The 18473-nt window shown below is 39.5% G+C and overlaps 1 protein-coding gene across 5 annotated transcripts in view; it reads right to left on the reverse strand.

The window, feature by feature from the left end:
- Nucleotides 1–6872: 6872 nt before the first annotated feature.
- LOC130274184 (uncharacterized) overlaps nt 6873–18473 on the reverse strand; it is a 139652-nt gene continuing 128051 nt past the window's right edge. For all 5 annotated transcript variants that reach the window (XM_056522208.1, XM_056522206.1, XM_056522207.1 and 2 more), the window contains exon 7: nt 6873–7196. The gene's annotated coding sequence lies outside the window, so the exon portion shown is untranslated. The remainder of the gene's footprint in view (nt 7197–18473) is intronic.

The following is an 18473-nucleotide window of genomic DNA, read 5'->3' on the forward strand; positions in this document are numbered from 1 at the left end:
TTTCTTTCACTCTTATTGGTCTTGTTAAGATTGGACTTTGCTCCTGTGTTACCTTGGGTAAAATGCATGTTTATAGGAAATTCATTATGTTTTCCGTATCTGGTTGAGAGTTGTCAATTTTAAGGTTATAGAGGTTGGTATTGAAGTCACTTATCATACCCGCTATTCTTGAAGGGTGTTTTATTTTTTCTCCATTTTCCGTTTTTTCAAGTGTGCTATCCTATTCTATTAGTAACCCCTCTTGCTACTTTTCCATAAGATTTGTAGGTTCTGATAATACAGTAGTTTATCTTCATGTTTCTGGACATTTTTTACATTTTTCATGGAGAATCTTTGCTAGTTCTATTCTCTTAGTTCTTAGGTTAGGTTTTTAGACTAGGTTTAGGTTTTCAAGGGATTTCCCACCGGCAGTCATGAGCAGACACACTGAGCTACCCAGCCACAGCAGTGATCTCACTCTTGTGACTGCTGCCAGGCATCCGCGGTGTGAAATACACTGCAGATGCGCTCCGTGTTACCCTACCCTAATTAAATATATTTTTTTACAAAGGCTCCATTTATACTACAGTATTTTAGAGGTAAACGTTAGCATCACGTCAAAAAGTGATGCTGATGTATACTGTAGCAGCTCCATTTCCGAATGAGACTGCTTCAGTATACATTGGCATGCTTTTTTTTTTTTACATGACTCCAACGTATCGTTTTTTTCGCCATATAGGATGCTCCGGGATATAAGACGCACCCAACTTTAAAGGAGGAAAATCTAGAATACAATGTAAAGTATACGACAGTGATCTTCAACCAGCGGACCTGCAGATGTTGCAAAACTACAACTCCCAGCATGCAGGTTGAAGACCTCTGGTATTGGAGGTTATACTCACGTGTCCCCGCCGCTCCGGACCAGTCACCGCTCGACTCCGCTGCCCTGGATGTCGCCCTCCATCGCTGTCGCCGCGTCCCCAGGGTGTCCCCGTCGCACTGGAACGTCTCTGCTGCCTGGTATCCTCGGTGTCCGTCGCCACCATCACGTCGCTACACACGCCGCTATGCACGCCACTCCCATTGGATGATGGGATGGCGTGCACGACGACGTGATGATGACGAAGGAGAGCGCAGGCCATGCAGGGGATCCCGGCACGGAGCAGACACCGAGGAGGCAGGTAAGGTCCCTCCCGGTACAGCGTCACTTTCTCTTCAGACGCGGCGGTCAGCTTTGATCGCCACGTCTGAATGGTTAATACAGGGCATCACTGCGATCGGTGATGTCCTGTATTAGTCGCAGGTCCCGGCCGTTGATGGCCGCCGGGACCGACCTGATATGACAGGGTTTTAACCCCTTAATAACCAAGCCCATTTTCACCTTAAGGACCAGACCAATTTTATTTTTGCGTTTTCGTTTTTTCCTCCTCGCCTTCTAAAATCCATAATTTTTTAGGGAGGAAATTTAAATGAAAACCAAAATTTTGCACATTTTGGAGGGGTTCATTTTCACACTGTACAATTTACGGTAAAAATTATATGTGTTCTTTATTCTGTGGGTCAATACGATTAAAATGATACCCATGGCTAGATACTTTTATATTTTTCTACCGCTTAAAAACAATCAAAAACTTTTTGTACAAAATCAGTAAATCTAAAATCGCCCTATTTTGACCACCTATAACTTTTTCATTTTTCCATATATAGGACGGTATGAGGGCTCATTTTTTACGCCGTCATCTGTACTTTTTTTAGATACCAAATTTGCGTATATAAAACTTTTAGATCATTTTTTATAATTTTTTTTTTTTATAAAATGTGACAAAAAAGCAGCATCTTTTTTATTTTTTACGTTTACGCCATTCACCGTACGGGATCATTAAAATTATATTTTGATAGTTCGGACATTTGCGCATGCAGCAATACCAAATATGTTTATTTTTTTAAAAAATTACGCTTTTTGTGGATAAAATGGGAAAAACGGACAATTTGAATTTTTATTGGGGGAGGGGATTTTTCACTTTTTTTTTATTTTTATTTTTACATTTTTCAACTTTTTTTTTTACACTTTTTATGTCCCCATAGGGGACTATGTATAGCAATCCTTTGATTGCTAATACTGTGCAGTGCTAGGACACAGCACTGCTCAATATTATCGGTGATCTTCTGCTCTGGTCTGCTCGATCTCAGACCAGAGCAGAAGACCCCAGGAGACAGCCGGAGCCAGGTGAGGGGACCTCTGGCCACCATGCTGGATGATCGGATCGCCGCGGCAGCGCTGCGGGCGATCCGATCATCCAATCAAAGTACCGCAATGCCGCAGATGCCGTGATCTGCATTGATCACGGCATCTGAGGGGTTAATGGCGGACATCCGCGCAATCGCGGATGTCGGCCATTACGGGCGGATCCCTGGCTGCTGCTAGCAGCCGGAACCTGCCGTGTATGATGCGAGCACCGTTCCGATGCTCGCGGTCATACACAGGACGTAAATGTACGTCCTGGTGCGGGAAGTCCCGCCAAGCCAGGACGTACATTTACGTCCATGGTCGTGAAGGGGTTAATGTGGATTCGCCGTATAAGATGCACCAACTTTTCCGTCTTATACAGCGAAAAGTACGGTACATCTCTAACATACTGCAGAAATGCAGTATGAATAGGAACTACTCCCTCCAACAAAACAAACAAACAATTTTTTTAATGTTTTTTTTTTTTTAATGCCCAATGATGGATACATTCCATATATCTTTTTGAGGCAAGCTTGCAGTCCACATGGGGTAACTTGTAGGGGTGCGGTATTGTTCTGACAGCTCCGATCTTTTGCAGGCATGGGGTGGGGGCTATAATTCATACAATGATGTCCTGAAAACCAAAGGGGCTCCTCTCCTTCTGGGTCCTTCCAGGCGGTCAGGCAACCAAATATGACCTAAGTTGGGGTACTGCCCAGCCTGGGATGAACAGCGTGATATAATATGGGGTGTATCTTCTCAATTTCATTTCAGCGATGTACCAAAAGGATGTCCCACAAATAAAGCATTTGTGGAAAAAAAACACATTTCTAATTTTTTTCCACTGACTTTCAAATAATTTGAGCCACACAATAAGGGCTCAACATACTCACTTTTGCCCTAGAGTAATACTTTAGAGGGTGTAGTTTCAAAAATGGGGTCACTTCTGGGGGTGCAGTATTATTCTGACAGCTATAATGTTTTGCAAGATGAACTGCGGACTATTATTTTGTATAATGATATCCTGAAACCCAAATGGCACTCCTCTCTTTTTGGGTGCCACCATGTGGCCATGCAACCAAATATGGCCTAAGCGGGGGGGGGGGGGGGGGGGGTGCTCTAACATTCAACAAGCAATGTTATAAAACATATGTGATAGCAAAGCGAATTTAAATATTTTACACTAGCTTATGCTAATACCATCAACACAAAAAGGCCTTAAAGAACACACTTCTAACCCAAGTGAATACATTAGGGGGTGTAATTTTTTAAAGGGGGTCACTTGTGGGGGTTCTTTTTGGTTCTTCAAGCTTCAATCCATTGCAGGCATGGAGTGGGACCTATAATTTCTATAATGTAGTCCTGAAATCTAAATGGCGTTCCTTACCTTCTGGGTCCAACCATGTACCAAAGCAACCAAATTTTCTCCTTTTCAGACACCTTATACAAAAAAATATGTCGCACAAACGATGCATTTGTGAAAAGAAAAAGCAAATTTCAATTTTTTTCCACTGACTTTGTAACAATTCCAGCCACATAAAAAAGGACTCAAACTGTTCACTTTTTGTCTAGATTAATACTTTTGGGGGTCTAGTTTCCAAAATGGGGTCACTTGTGCGGGTACTGTATGGTTCTGGCAGATAAAACCCTTGGCAGGCATTAAGTGCGACCTATAATCCTTTTGGCCTAAAATAATGTCCTGAAAGCCAAATGGCGCTCCTCTCCTCCTGGATACTGCCACATCACCAAGGAATCCTGCCACATGGCCCAATAAAATATGGGGTGAATTTCCACCTTTTCAGAGGCAATGTACACAAAATATGTTCCACAAATCATGCATTTGTGACAAAAAAGGCTAATTTAAATTATTTCTACTGACTTTGTAACCATTCCAGCCATACAAAAATGACTCACTTTTGGTCTTGATGAATATTTTTGGAGGTGTAGTTTCCAAAATGGAGTCACTTTTGGGAGTTCTGTATGGTTCTGGCAGCTAAAAGCCTTTGCAGACATGAAGTGCAGACTATAATCCTTTTGGGCCTAAAATTATGCCCTGAAAGCCAAATGGCGCTCCTCTCCTTCTAGGTCCCGCCTTGAAGCCACGGAACCAAATATGGCCTAAGCGGGGGTATTTCCAAACATGGGACGAGCAGCTCAATAAAATATAGGGTGCATTTCTTCCAATATCAGAAGTGATGTTCAAAAAATATGTCCCACAAATTATGCATTTGTAAAAAAAAAAAAAAAGGAAATGTCACTTTGTAATAGTTCCTGTAAAAAAAACTATGGTGTTAAAATACTCACTATACCCTTGGTTTCCTATGTTCTACCACCTCTAAGTTTCTGCAAACCTTGCATAGCACATAAAAAATATGTGCTTTTCAAATTTCCTACATTTTAAAAATTTCAAGTAAAATTGTTAAGCTTCTAATTTATTTAAAATGCTAATAAAAAAAATAAATGCTGTCAAAATAAAGTAGACATTTGAAAGTAGAAGTTCCATAAACGATTTTATCAGTAAGTATAAAATATATGCAACCTATTGGTGTTAAAATAGTAAAAAATCTTTTACTTTTCTTTTTTTTTTTTTCATGATTTTTCGCATTGTAAAAAAATAAAATACAAATGATATCTACTTACTATGTACATAAAGTACAACTTGTGACACAAAAACAATGTCAGAATTATCGTCATTGGCAAAACGTTACCAGAGTTATTCTCTAATAAAGTCATACATACCCCATTTGAAAAACAGGCTTGGTCTTTAAGGGGCGTACAGGCCTAATTATTCTTTGTATATGAAAGCTTTATCGTTTTCTAATATACAGTATCTCACATAAGTAAGTACATCCCTCACATTTTTGTAAATATTTTATTACATATTTTCATGTGACAACACTGAAAGAATGACACTCTGCTACAATGTAAAGTAGTGAGTGCACAGCTTGTATAACGTGTTTAAACTGCCGTGGCCCCGCGTTATAGATCGGGAGTGGACACATGACGTTCCAGTACGTCATGTGTCCTTAAGGGGTTAAACTCCGGTGGAATACTTTTTTTTTTTTTTTTTTTTTTAATCAACTGGTGCCAGAAAGTTAAACAGATTTGTAAATTACTTTTATTAAAAAATCTTAATCTTTCCAGTACTTATTAGCTGCTGAATACTACAGAGGAAGTTATTTTCTTTTTGGAACACAGAGCTCTCTGCTGACATCAGGACCACAGTGCTCTCTGCTGACACCTATGTCCATTTTAAGAACTGTCAAGAGTAGGAAACATAGAAAACATATGCTACTCTGGACAGTTCCTAAAATGGACAGAGATGTCAGCATAGAGCACTGTGGTCATGATGTCAGCAGAGAGCACTGTGTTCCAAAAAGAAAATAACTTCCTAGTATTCAGCAACTAATAAGTACTGGAAGGTTTAAGATTTTTTAATAGAAGTCATTTACAAATCTGTTTAACTTTCTGGCACCAGTTGATAAAAAAAAAGTTTGTGTCCTCTCAAAAAAAACTCTGCATACAGCCATTAATGTCTAAAACTTGGCAGCAAGAGTCAGTGCGCCCCTTAGTGGAAATATCCAAATTTTCCCTCCTCAATGTCATTTGACTTGTTAGTGTTACAAGGTCTCAGGTGTGAACAGGTATCTTAAATTCAATGTTATACTCTCACACTCTCCAATGTTGGTCACTGGAAGTTCAACGTGGCACCTCATGGCAAATAACTCTCTGAGGATCTAAAAACAAAATTATTGGCCTAAGCTATAAGATTGCCAAGACCCTGAAACTGAGCTGCAGCACGGTGGGCAAGACCATACAGCAGATTCACAGGACAGGTTACACTAAGAACAGGCCTCGCCATAGTTGACCAAAGAAGTTGAGTGCAGGTGCTCAGCTCCATATCTAGAGGTTGTCTTTAGGAAATAGGTGTACGAGTGCTGCCAGCATTGCTGCAGAGGTTGCTCTTCTGCTCCATGGGAGGTTTCTGTCCTCCCTGAGCTCGCCTTAGGATTCCTACATTATGGTTTGACAGGTGTACCACCCCAGTCAAACTCCCCACCTATAACTGTCAGTGCTCAGACCATACACCACACAATGCATCAAATTGGTCTGCCTGGCTGTCATTCCTGAAGGAAGCCCTTTTTAAAGACGAAGCATCAGAAATCCCACAACCAGTTTCCTAACTAAGGTAATGGATTACTGGAACTATGTCCTGTCGTCCACTGAGACCAAGATAAACTTATTTAGTTTAGATGGTGTCAAGCATGTGTTGTGGGAACCAGGTGAGAAATACAAAGACAAGTGTGTCTTGTCTACAGTCAAGCATGGTGATGAGAGTGTCATGGTCTGGGCCTGTATGAGTGCTGCTGGCACTGGGGGGGGGGGGCTATAGTTTATTGACGGAGCCATGAGTGCCAACATATACTGTGACATACCGAAGCAGAGCATGATCCCCTCCCTTCTGAGACTGGGCCACAGGGCTGTCCGGCATGCTAAGAGTTGTAGTTTTGCCTCAGCTGGAAGCACACTGGTTGGGAAACACTGATGTATTCTTTACAAAAACATTTTGCAAGTAAGGATCTATGAATTGTGTCAAAGGCCATCACTGTATTCAAGATTTTTTTCAAATACCAAGTACCAAGATAGCAATGTGATCGGGCACCATATTGTAGCACTTATCAGAGCTCAACATCTATTCTAAAGATGTATATACTTTGGAACAGTACAGGGAAAGTACATTAGCACTGGATCCATCACTATGGACCTATACTATACAACACAAGGTGACCAAGTTACAACAGTGACCAAGTTTTGCAACAGCTGGAGAGCCACGGGTTGGGAAACATTAGTCTAGAGGGATTTTTGGAAGAATTTTCTGAACAAGAATTTTCTAACAAGAGTTGCAGGTAAAACAATGCATGAAATCTATAAAAGATGCTCCATCCTCCTTAAGTGAGAAAGTACAAAGTATCTGTTTATTCCCAAGACTCTAAATAAAAAGAAATGAAGGAAACATGATTATTTTTGTCAAAATCTTGTTTCTATTTAACACAGTTAGTCATAAAAAATAAACAGCATTGGTCAAAGAGAGAGAATAAATTAAACATGTGACATACATGTTTATTGATCATGGAATATGTCAGAGTAGATTTTATTTTTTAGTTTTATAAAGTTTTACAGTATATAATTGAAAAATAACAGCTAGAAGATGGCAATAGTAATAATGTTCTCAACCTTGAAGTAGATGGATTTTATACATTAACTCTAATATTGTATTCAAACAAGAACACAGACAGGCAAAGAAAATACATTGTTAAAAAAAAATACATTTTTAGATAGGGCTCCAGGTACTGTTAAAATGGATAATAACCCATACTTACCTGCCCCAATCTCCTGCAGATGCACATCTGCCTGCTCCGAGTCCCCCATGCTCTCAAGTTCTTACTTCTCCCTGTGATGTGGGGACCATGCAGGTACTGCCGTCTCAGCCAATCACTGGCTGCACTTGTAACTGGCCTCAACCAGTGATTGGCTGAGCGGGGAGTTTTTGCACAGTGGTCAAATCACAGCCAAGAGCACAAGGAATCTGGAGTTAGCAGGACTGTAATGACAGGGGAACAGGGAAGGTAAATATGCTTTTTTTTGGCAGTACCTGGGGCCTGTTATAAATATTTTTGTCTCTGAACAACCCCATGCGGTGGACTGCAATGATTATGCCAATTTATGTTGTTTGTGGTATATTGTTCTTACATGATAATACATTTTTATGCCTTTAAATTTAAATATCAAACTTACGCCATCTTTCAGTTTCAAATTATGACTATTTATACATAACTCCTTTCATGCAGAAATGTTTGTATAAGGCCCTGTTCACATTAGTGTAATGGCTTCCGATCAGATCTGTTATCAATTATTTATATAGATCCCAATGAATCTGGGTGAATCATATAGCTCTGGGTATTCTGGGTAACACCCAGAAAGAATTTAGAATAGAAAGTGGGAAAAAATGTCAATATGAAACAAAAAAACATCCCCCCTCACTAAAAAATGTGACTCCGTCTAGATGATGGGCTGTGACAATTATTTCATTTCAGCCCCATTACAATGATATTTGACTATAGACAGTATTTTCTAATTCTTGCTTTGTACTTAATATTTTTTTCCATAGGTCTTTATAAATTATTGTTCTTATTATTTTTTTTTAGCTTGTAAAGCATATACAGTGTGTTGTGTGAGCTCTATTTCCTCTCCATACTTGTACACGGCTTATATGATTCTCCCTCAGGACTGTCTTGTATCTTCTCAATACTCTTTGTACTGCATATGTGAGCTCTCCTCCAAGACTTCTCTCCCCCCTGTCTATTATCTGTGTTGGTGTGCAGAAAATCTTTCTATGTACACCAGCTAAATGGTATACATTTTTTATGAAGACAATTTAGAGAGTTGTTTCATTTTGAATTCATGAAATAAATGAACAATAATAAAACAGTTCAAAGCTGTCCATAGCCTGCTTAGAGTTAGTACCACACTGAATCTATGGAGAAGAGTGATGCTATTTATGAAATAATGATGATCACCATAGTCTCCAAAGTATTTGGAGAGCCATAATGTTTGCAGATTTTTTACACTAGAAATTCAGAGCTAATTTCCAGAGATGACAATACATGGTTTATCATCCATAAAGCTGCAACACTATAACCTACATTGAAGTAAGATAAAACCTAGGCTTAAATAAAAGGAAGGCTAAAACAGTCTTACCTTTCCTTCAGTGATAACAGTAATACAAAACATTGCAGAAGAGACAGAAAAGGGTCACAAATGGCTGAGTGATATTTTATGAACCTGAAATCGTATTATCCGATAATCTGTAAGTAATCACATTTAGTAGACTAGGCCTGCCAGTACAATGACTCATCTTTACAAGACAGGATATACGGTTCTTATTTTATTATAGATGAGATCATCTTTGCATTTCTACGATCTTGCTTTGTTCAGTGTACAATAAATGTGTCTGACCATGCATTTCTTGCCTTCAGTAATAGCTACTATCTGTTTGTTCAGCTGTTATTGCAATGGGACATCAGTGATTGTACAGTCTTACCGAGCATGGGTGAAATTATAGGTATGTGGTTTATTTAATATTCTTAGTTATTACAGTTCTGAGAATGGCAATAACTCTACATTACTCATCCTATAGTTCTCTCGCTGCTACAAACCAATATAACCCACACAAAAGATCTGTAAGGCTGCGACTATACACTTTGCTACATATTATATACTGTACATGTATTATAATTACAGCATAATGACAGTGCAGGTAGCCCCCTAGAAACACGGTGTCTATTCACATAGGGTAAACATCTGCTTTTTATTGCCAATAAAAGTAGCCAGCAACTCCCATAAAATTATTGTAATTCTCTAATGGAAAGCAAATAGATTTTTGGGGCTAATAAACACCAATATGTCAATTTGTATTATCACACAATCTCATCAAATATAGAGGTGAAATGATCCATTAATGAGGATTGTGTCAATCCTCAGGACCCTAGAAACCAATATGAGAAAGTCGGGCCTGGATCTTCACTAAACGAAAAGTAAATTTAGAATTGTTTAATGTCTTTCTTAATGTGTACCTGCCATTTAAAAAAAAAAAAAACATTGACATGTCAGAGAGACACTTCCAAAGTTTCGATTAGTCGGGGTCTTAGTGCTGAGCACTGAGCACCACAATGAGCTGGCATAAGTATGCAGCAGCGAGCTTCACTTCCCAGCTGCTAGTAATCTCTGTCCAGCTTCACTAAAATTCGCTGGAGACCCCAACTGATCATAACTTTTTTTTTTTAATAAATTTAATAACAGGGACACTTTAAATGGTACTTAGTATTGTTCATAGTAATACAAATTAATATGTTATAGAGTAGCCTATTTGTATTACTTAAAAAAAGTGTTTTTATAATGGTATGTGTTAAAATAAAAGTTTGGTCCTGCCTGCAGTCCTGTTTGTAGATTGTTTCCTACAGCAGCCTGGCAGAGACAAAAGTCAGGAAATGCAGGCGGGACCTCAGAACAGTGTATAGTGTGTACAGTAGAGTTCAGAAAGCTGAGGAGGGTATGTGCGGCCTCAGCCAATCACAGCCCATCTCACACTGAGCTGCTCTGCACTGTGTTTAGCAGAGAGAGGGAGAAAGTCCTCCTCAGCACTTTGGGTTTGGGTTGATATGCAAATTTCCTATTTGCTTCTGGTAAGTGGCCATTACCGAAGGGCAACTCTTGCCTGGTGACGCCACCTGTCACATTACTGCCAATTGTTTTAGTGGTAACGCACAAGGCACCCCCCTTTGGTCTCTTTTTTCTATTTTTAGGTGTATTGTAAAATTTGGTGTTGATTATAGTATGGAGACACTTTTCAAGGTTTGGTATTTTTTTGGTAAAGAGTATTATTATTACTATAGCATACACGTAGCCAGATACATTAGACAAAAGTAGACTGATGGTTGAACAAACGATCCTTTGATAAACAACTGCATAAAAGAAGCAGATATACACATTTGAGTCAATACTGGATTTTAAAGTTGTTCAAACCGGCCATATATGATCAATTGGATACATGATCTTTTTGGGAATGTTCTTTCCTGAAAGATTGTTCATGAATAAAGGATCATTTTTGAGTGAATGATCTTTTTCCTGAAAATTTTTATTATAGCTGATATTTTTCCAAATGGCACCGAATATTTTCCCAAATGATACCTTAGACAATGTATGCTTCCTACTAGAGTCCTGCATTGGGATTGGGATTCCGCTGGTCCTGCGGGATCCAATAAAAAACTTGGAACTGCGGGCGGTAATGAGGTTATTGTGGGCGGTCAGGGAACATACAGCGGGTCCCACAAAATCCTGCGCAGTCTGACAAATCTCAAAAATGCCAAAGGGGGCTGATGAAATGGTACAAGAGGTTGATGAAATAGCACAAGGGGGGTGATAAACTGGCAGGGGAAGGTAATGAAATGGCACAGGGGGTGATGGAATCGCACAGGGGGAGCGGGCAGGATTGGACACAATTCTTGCAGGAGCGGGTAGGATTGGAACACACACCTTGGGGAAGCAGGGTTATGGAAACAGTCCTGTGCAGGGCTCTATTTCTAACTTTGTGGTAACTGTTTTAGCAGGTAACTGTTTTAGCATGACTGTGCGATTGTACAGAAAGGGAGCTCCATATTAACATGGTTTGATGAGTTCAGTGTAGAGAAACTAGATTAGCCTGTACAGAGACCTGAGCTGAACCCCATTGACTGTTTCTGGAATGAACTGGAATTCCGATTATGAGGCAAACTATCTACTCTGATACCAGTGTCTGACCTCAAAAATGTGCTCTTGGCTGAATATACAGATATTCCCAACCACAGACTCCATAATCCGTGCTCCACTGCATCTCTCTACCTCTGCAGCAGATAAGACATCATATAACTGTTACACTTTTCCTTTGAAGTACCAGTTAATAAGTTGGCACTTGATACATCTGTAATACTGGGAACCCCCCCCCCCCCCCCAAAAAAAAAAAAATAAGAAAAATAAAAAGGTTGCCTTAAAGTGGTAGCTGTAGTGAAAAATTCAAATTAAATCTGGAGTGTAGTTGAACAGATATCATTCAGATTACTTCCAGAAATGACTACCAGAGTTCTACAAAGAAAAAATGATTTAATAAATGTCTTAGAATATATATAATTTACAGTTTACAGAGGTTTATTCCGCATAGCAAAAGCAAGAACCAGACAAATATAAAAAATATAAATAGTCCTTGGACTTTACATAATTTATTAAATAAGAATCTGCCACTATTTTCTTCTAACATAATGGAGCGGGCAGACTATAACACCCTCTCTATCATGGTAGAGGTTACCTTTGTGTATCCTTTATGATGGTTTATAAGAACATTTGACTGTGAAAACTCTGCACTGCCTCATTCAACACATCACATTACATAACCAAGTGCACCCATAAGAAATAAGGTGGAAAGCCCCCATGGGCCAACTTAAAGAATGGGACACGTTACTTAAAGATACTGGGCCCTCATGCAAGATCCATAAGAGACTAAAGTCCTACTGATCTGATCTTATAGGACTGAGGTTTTTGAGCCCTCTTAAATACCATTGCCTGGGTGCCATTGCAACCTCTCCACCCCTCATTGTAAAGAAAATCTGTCCACTCATCCATGTTAATTTTTATAAGGAAGAAAATAGTGGCAGATCCTCTTTAATACATGAAAGCTTATACAAATTGAAGCACAAGGCTAATACTCTTAAGTCATCGTGACTACATTCCCACATAGTGGGCATTATTCTGCTTATTAGAACATTCATGTAAAGGACAAACATGAACAAAACTTTCTGTTGCGCTCTTTACATATAAATAACTGTATTTTACCAGATATTCTAATTCTAAAGTTATATGCACCAACACTACGAGTTTACAGGCCAATTCCGTATTAGATTGGGTGACCTTGTACTAGGTTTCTACAAGGTAGCACCTTTGCATTGTCAGACTTGAAAAGACCTCTGATACAGAGTTCTTTAAATCGACAGTCACATATGATCAGCTCTTCAAAAAGATGGATCAGATGTGGAAGTTGCAGGCTTAAAATGCTCAAAGAGGACACTTTAATGGATAGACAGATTGCACAGTTATGGGGCAGTCATATATGCCTATAAATGTCCAGTCATTGATAAAATCAGGTGGGCACCATTAGATATGTTTGTCTCCCAGAGACTGCTGCTTTATCTAAGTCAGTGGAATTATCTGTAAAATATAACTGTGAATTATATTTGAATGACAAACTATGAACTCTGCTCTCTCCTAGCTCAAATTGCAAAGCACCAATATGAAAATTAGAATAAACATAAAAATTGCTAAATCTCAGATACATTAGTCTATTACTAGCATCAAGCTTAAAGGGGCACTCCGCCCCTAGACATCTTATCCCCTATCCAAAGGATAGGGTATAAGATGTCAGATCGCAGCGGTGCCGCTGCTGGGGAGCCCCGGGATCCCCGCTGCGGCACTGCGCTATCATTACAGCACAGAGCGAGTTCGCTCTGCACGTAATGACGCACGATACAGGGGACGGAGCCGCGTGACGTCATGGCTCCGCCCCTCGTGACATCACGGCCCGTTCCTTTAATGCAAGTCTATGGCAGGGGGCGTGACGACCGTCGTGCCCCCTCCCATAGACTTGTATTGAAAGGGGCGAGCCGTGACGTCATGAGGGGCGGAGCCGTGACGTAACGATGCTCCGACCCCTGTATTGCGCGTCATGACGTGCAGAGCGAGCTCGCTCTGTGCTGTAATGATAGCGCAGTGCCGCAGCGGGGATCCCGGGGCTCCCCAGCAGCGGCACTGAGGCGATCTGACATCTTATCCCCTATCCTTTGGATAAGATGTCTAGGTGCGGAGTACTCCTTTAAAATAAGTCTCCTGCACTTACAAAACTGTTTATAAAAAGTGGGACAAAAGTCTGTACAACACTGAATTGTCACACACTTGGCTGTCCCTTACAATCCAACATCAAACCACCATTTGTTAATGGAATTTATTGTAAATATTATCTACTTTACCCACAATGCTATACATTGAGAGTAAAGCAGCCCAAAGCAGCCAGTTCATGGGGTTGACCCATAATGAAACTTTTGTCTATATGTCCTATTGGGGCAGATGCAAATCATAAAATGTTGCAGTATCTTGTAATACCTTTTTTATTGGACTAACAGCATTTTGGGGCAAAGCTAAGGGCAAAGCTAAGGAGCTCCCAAACTATGGCCGCCTCCATATAATTCAGAATGGCCCCCTTCTAACAAAAGTGACCCAGTCATATTTATATTACATTGTTAGCTAGTCATCTCAATGTTTCATAAGTTGGCCATAAATTGGAGTTGTCAGACATGATAAATGGACTGAGATAAACCCGAGCAGGGAGCCTGATGTGAGCTCAAGAAATCTGCCCACCGTACAGCAAGGAGTGACGTCACCACTGCTTCTAGAGCAGTGGACGGGATCTCAGGCAACTAGCAACAAACAAGGGGAAAGAGATAAGAAGACACATCTACAGGACCAGGCAAGTTTGCTAAATGAAGCCAATTGCAAACATTTTTATGCATCCATTCTCTACACATAGAGACATGGTTAAGGAGATGGTATACCCCTTTGAACATGCATTAAAGTCTATGGAGCTACAGTATCAATATAGCACCAGCTAAGCTGGTACTCACTATATCTGTACCATACAGCACTTGACGTATATCAAACATATCACTCCAATGTTAGAAAGAATGAATACCAAGCAGCTTGTGCTCTTTCTGTAGTGGATGACTGTTTAGGAAAGCACAGTAGGCTGAACTCTCCTTTGCAATAAGCTTTATGTTTGTGGTTTAAACTCCCTATAAACTAAAATGGAAGAGTTTTAAGAGATTTCCTGAAAACGTTTTGTATTTTAAGTTGTACGGTCACATGAACTTGGATTATTATTGGCAGCAGACCATCACCATGTCACTTTAGATATCCATTGCCAATTTGTATACACAGCTGGTCAATGCTAAAAATGAATTTCTGTCCTTCCTTCCTTGATAGATTGACAATATATTCCCACCCTACTGAGTCTGCTTAGTCACCCAGACATTACACAATATCATGCGATTAAAAAATGAGGATGATTCCATGGAAATCAACATGGGGTTACATGCATTTTTTTAATAATGACTACAGGGTGGGCCATTTATATGGATACACATTAATAAAATGGGAATGGTTGGTGATATTAACTTCCTGTTTGTGGCACATTAGTATATGTGAGGGGGGAACTTTTCAAGATGGGTGGTGACCATGGCGGCCATTTTGAAGTCGGACATTTTGAATACAACTTTTTTTTTTTTCAATAGGAAGAGGGTCATGTGACACATCAAACCTATTGGGAATTTCACAAGAAAAACAATGATGTGCTTGGTTTTAACGTAACTTTATTCTTTCATGAGTTATTTACAAGTTTCTGACCACTTATAAAATGTTCTCAATGTGCTGCCCATTGTGTTGGATTGTCAATGCAACCCTCTTCTCCCACTCTTCACACACTGATAGCACCACCACAGGAGAAATGCTAGCACAGGCTTCCAGTATCCGTAGTTTCAGGTGCTGCACATCTCGCATCTTCACAGCATAGATAATTGCCTTCAGATGACACCAAAGATAAAAGTCTAAGGGGGTCAGATCAGGAGACTTTGGGGGCCATTAAACTGGCCCACGATGACCAATCCACTTTCCAGGAAACTGTTCATCTAGGAATGCTCGGACCTGGCACGTTCCCTGAGTTTTTCCAGCAAGATTGTGCACCACCACATTATGGGTGTCAGGTCCGAGCATTCCTAGATGAACAGTTTCCTGGAAAGTGTATTGGTCGTCGTGGGCCAGTTGATGGGCCCCCAAGGTCTCCCGATCTGGCCACCTTAGACTATTATCTTTGGGGTCATCTGAAGGCAATTGTCTATGCTGTGAAGATACGAGATGTGCAGCACCTGAAACTACAGATACTGGAAGCCTGTGCTAGCATTTCTCCTGCGGTGTTGCTATCAGTGTGTGAAGAGTGGGAGAAGAGGGTTGCATTGACAATCCAACACAATGGGCAGCACATTTAACACATTTTATAAGTAGTCAGAAACTTGTAAATAACTCATGAAAGAATCAAGTTACATTAAAACCAAGCACATCATTGTTTTTCTTGTGAAATTCCCAATAAGTTTGATGTGACACATGACCCTCTTCGTATTGAAAAAACTAAAGTTGGATTCAAAATGGCCAACTTCAAAATGGCCGCCATGGTCACTACCCATCTTGAAAAGTTTCCCCCCTCACATATACTATTGTGCCATAAACAGGAAGTTAATATCACCAAACATTCCCATTTTATTAAGGTGTATCCATATAAATGGCCCACCCTGTATAATAAAAAAAGATAGTTGAGTCCTAGAGACAAAGATAGAAAGATAGTTGAGTCATACAGAAAATATCAGGCATGACAAGATGAACATTATTTAAGTATGTTGGACTTGTAGTAAGTTTGAGTAAAAAAAAAACAAAAAAAAACTGTGGTCTAGATTTACCAAAGCTATCTAATTCTAAGACAGCGCAAACTCAGATTAGACAGTTTTCAAATGTGCTAGATTTATCAGGTGTATTAGTCTGATTGATAAATCCAGCAAATCTGAAAACTATGAAGTTTAGAATTAGATCTTTGGCTTACTTTAAACCAGGATCATGCACAAAAATGTTGGCACTTTTTTTGGCACATTTAGTGCCCCCGCAAGACAGTTTTCTTCACATTTACAATATTAAATTTAGGCCAATGTGTTAGATTTAGTATCCCATATAACAAACTCCATCCACCTTTGGTTTCATTCGATCTTTTTACATAAACCTACAGGGTAATTGGAATAGTCTAAAATTAGGTTATTAGGGGACAATGCATGTTATTTTAAAGGGAAACAATTCAGTATGAATGGTATTTTGCTCATTTATACCCCATGTTTACTTTAAATAATGAGTACAGTGGGCAGTCCTACAGGTAACTGTCAATCACTGAGAAGGACTGCCTACTTGACTCTTAAACTCAGTATGAATTAAATAAGTAAAATTACAAGTTATCTTTTTTTTCCTTAAAACTATAAAATCAGCCTGCTCAACTTCTTATCTATAATATGCTGCCTGCAGATGGGGCTGCACATCCAATGTGAAAGATTCCCTTTAAATCCAATACTGGTTTACATACAGCAGTTAAAGGGGTACTCTGGTGGAAAACTATTTATTGTGAATCAACTGGAGCCAGTAAGTTAAACAGATTTGTAAATTACTTCTATTTAAAAATGTCAATCCTTCCAGTACTTATCAACTGCTGTATACTACAGAGGAAGTTATTTTCTTTTTGAATTTCTATTCAGTCTGACCATAGTGCTCTCTGCTGACACCTCTGTCCATATCAGGAACTGTCCAGAGCAGAAAAGGTTTGCTATGGGGATTTGCTCCTGCTCTGGACAGTTCATGACATGAACAGAGGTGCCAGCAGAGAGCACTGTGGTCAGACTAAAAAGAAATTCAAAAGAAAAGAACTAACTGTGGAGCATACAGCAGCTGATAAGTAATGGAAGGATTAATTTTTAATGAAAGTAATTTACAAATCTATTTAACTTTCTGGCAAAAAATTGTTTTCAAAATGGTTTTCCACTGGAGTACCCCTTTAAGGTCGCATTGATCTAACCATTATGTACAGATGTAGCCAGCTTTAGAGTGTGTTCACACGTGCATATTTGTGCTGCAGATCTGTTGCAGATTTGCTACTGCATATTTTGCTGCCCATTGACTTCAATGGGTAGAAAAATCTGCTGAAGCAAATCTGCAAAAGATTTGCAGCAAACATATGTACGTGTGAACGCACCCTTATAATGATCCCTGATGCACTAATATATTGTACTGCACTCCTGAAGTTAACATAAATAATCCTAACACATTGCACAGACCTAACATTACTTCTCAATTATTGGTCCCATTTACAGTCAAAGAAAACTTGACCCATTGTGTAAAAGAAGGAGTTATATTTGAGTTCAAGTGGATTTCTTAGAAAAAGAACACATCCTTATTTTGAGGTTACACTGCTGCATAGGATGAAAAGAGAAAAATGGTGGAATTCATTTAACTTATTTTGAGAATTCTTAATGTTCAGTTTATCAAATGTGTTGGAAACACAAATACTTTATATGCAGCTTACTGATATATACATATTAGAAGTAAACCAGACCAATATACCCATCAGAAAACTTCATGGAAAAAACACTGTGCATAGGAAACAAGCACATGTATACTCAATTGTAATGGAGGTAACTGGTGAACGTCTGCTGCATCTGGCCAGTCTTGCAATAAAAACAGATATTGTCCGAAAATGACCCGCCCGGAGTCACTAGCTGACTTCGTTGGGCTCACTGAACTGAATAGGGTACAGCACTGGCATGGCACATGTACAGCCGGGATACGGCAGCAGACAGTTTTCAAATTCTCCTGTTGGGTCCCGCAGCCATATGCCCCAAACCTGATGTAAATGCAGCCAAGAGGCATATATTTGTGTTTCAAACACATTCAATAAAATAAACATAAAGTAGCCATCCTTCAATTGTCTCTACTTTCTAATAGAATGTATAAATTAGAAGTACTATTAGCTTTCCATAATGCTTTACATCCA

Source organism: Hyla sarda, chromosome 5, assembly GCF_029499605.1.
Source record: "Hyla sarda isolate aHylSar1 chromosome 5, aHylSar1.hap1, whole genome shotgun sequence".
Lineage (NCBI taxonomy): Eukaryota > Metazoa > Chordata > Amphibia > Anura > Hylidae > Hyla > Hyla sarda.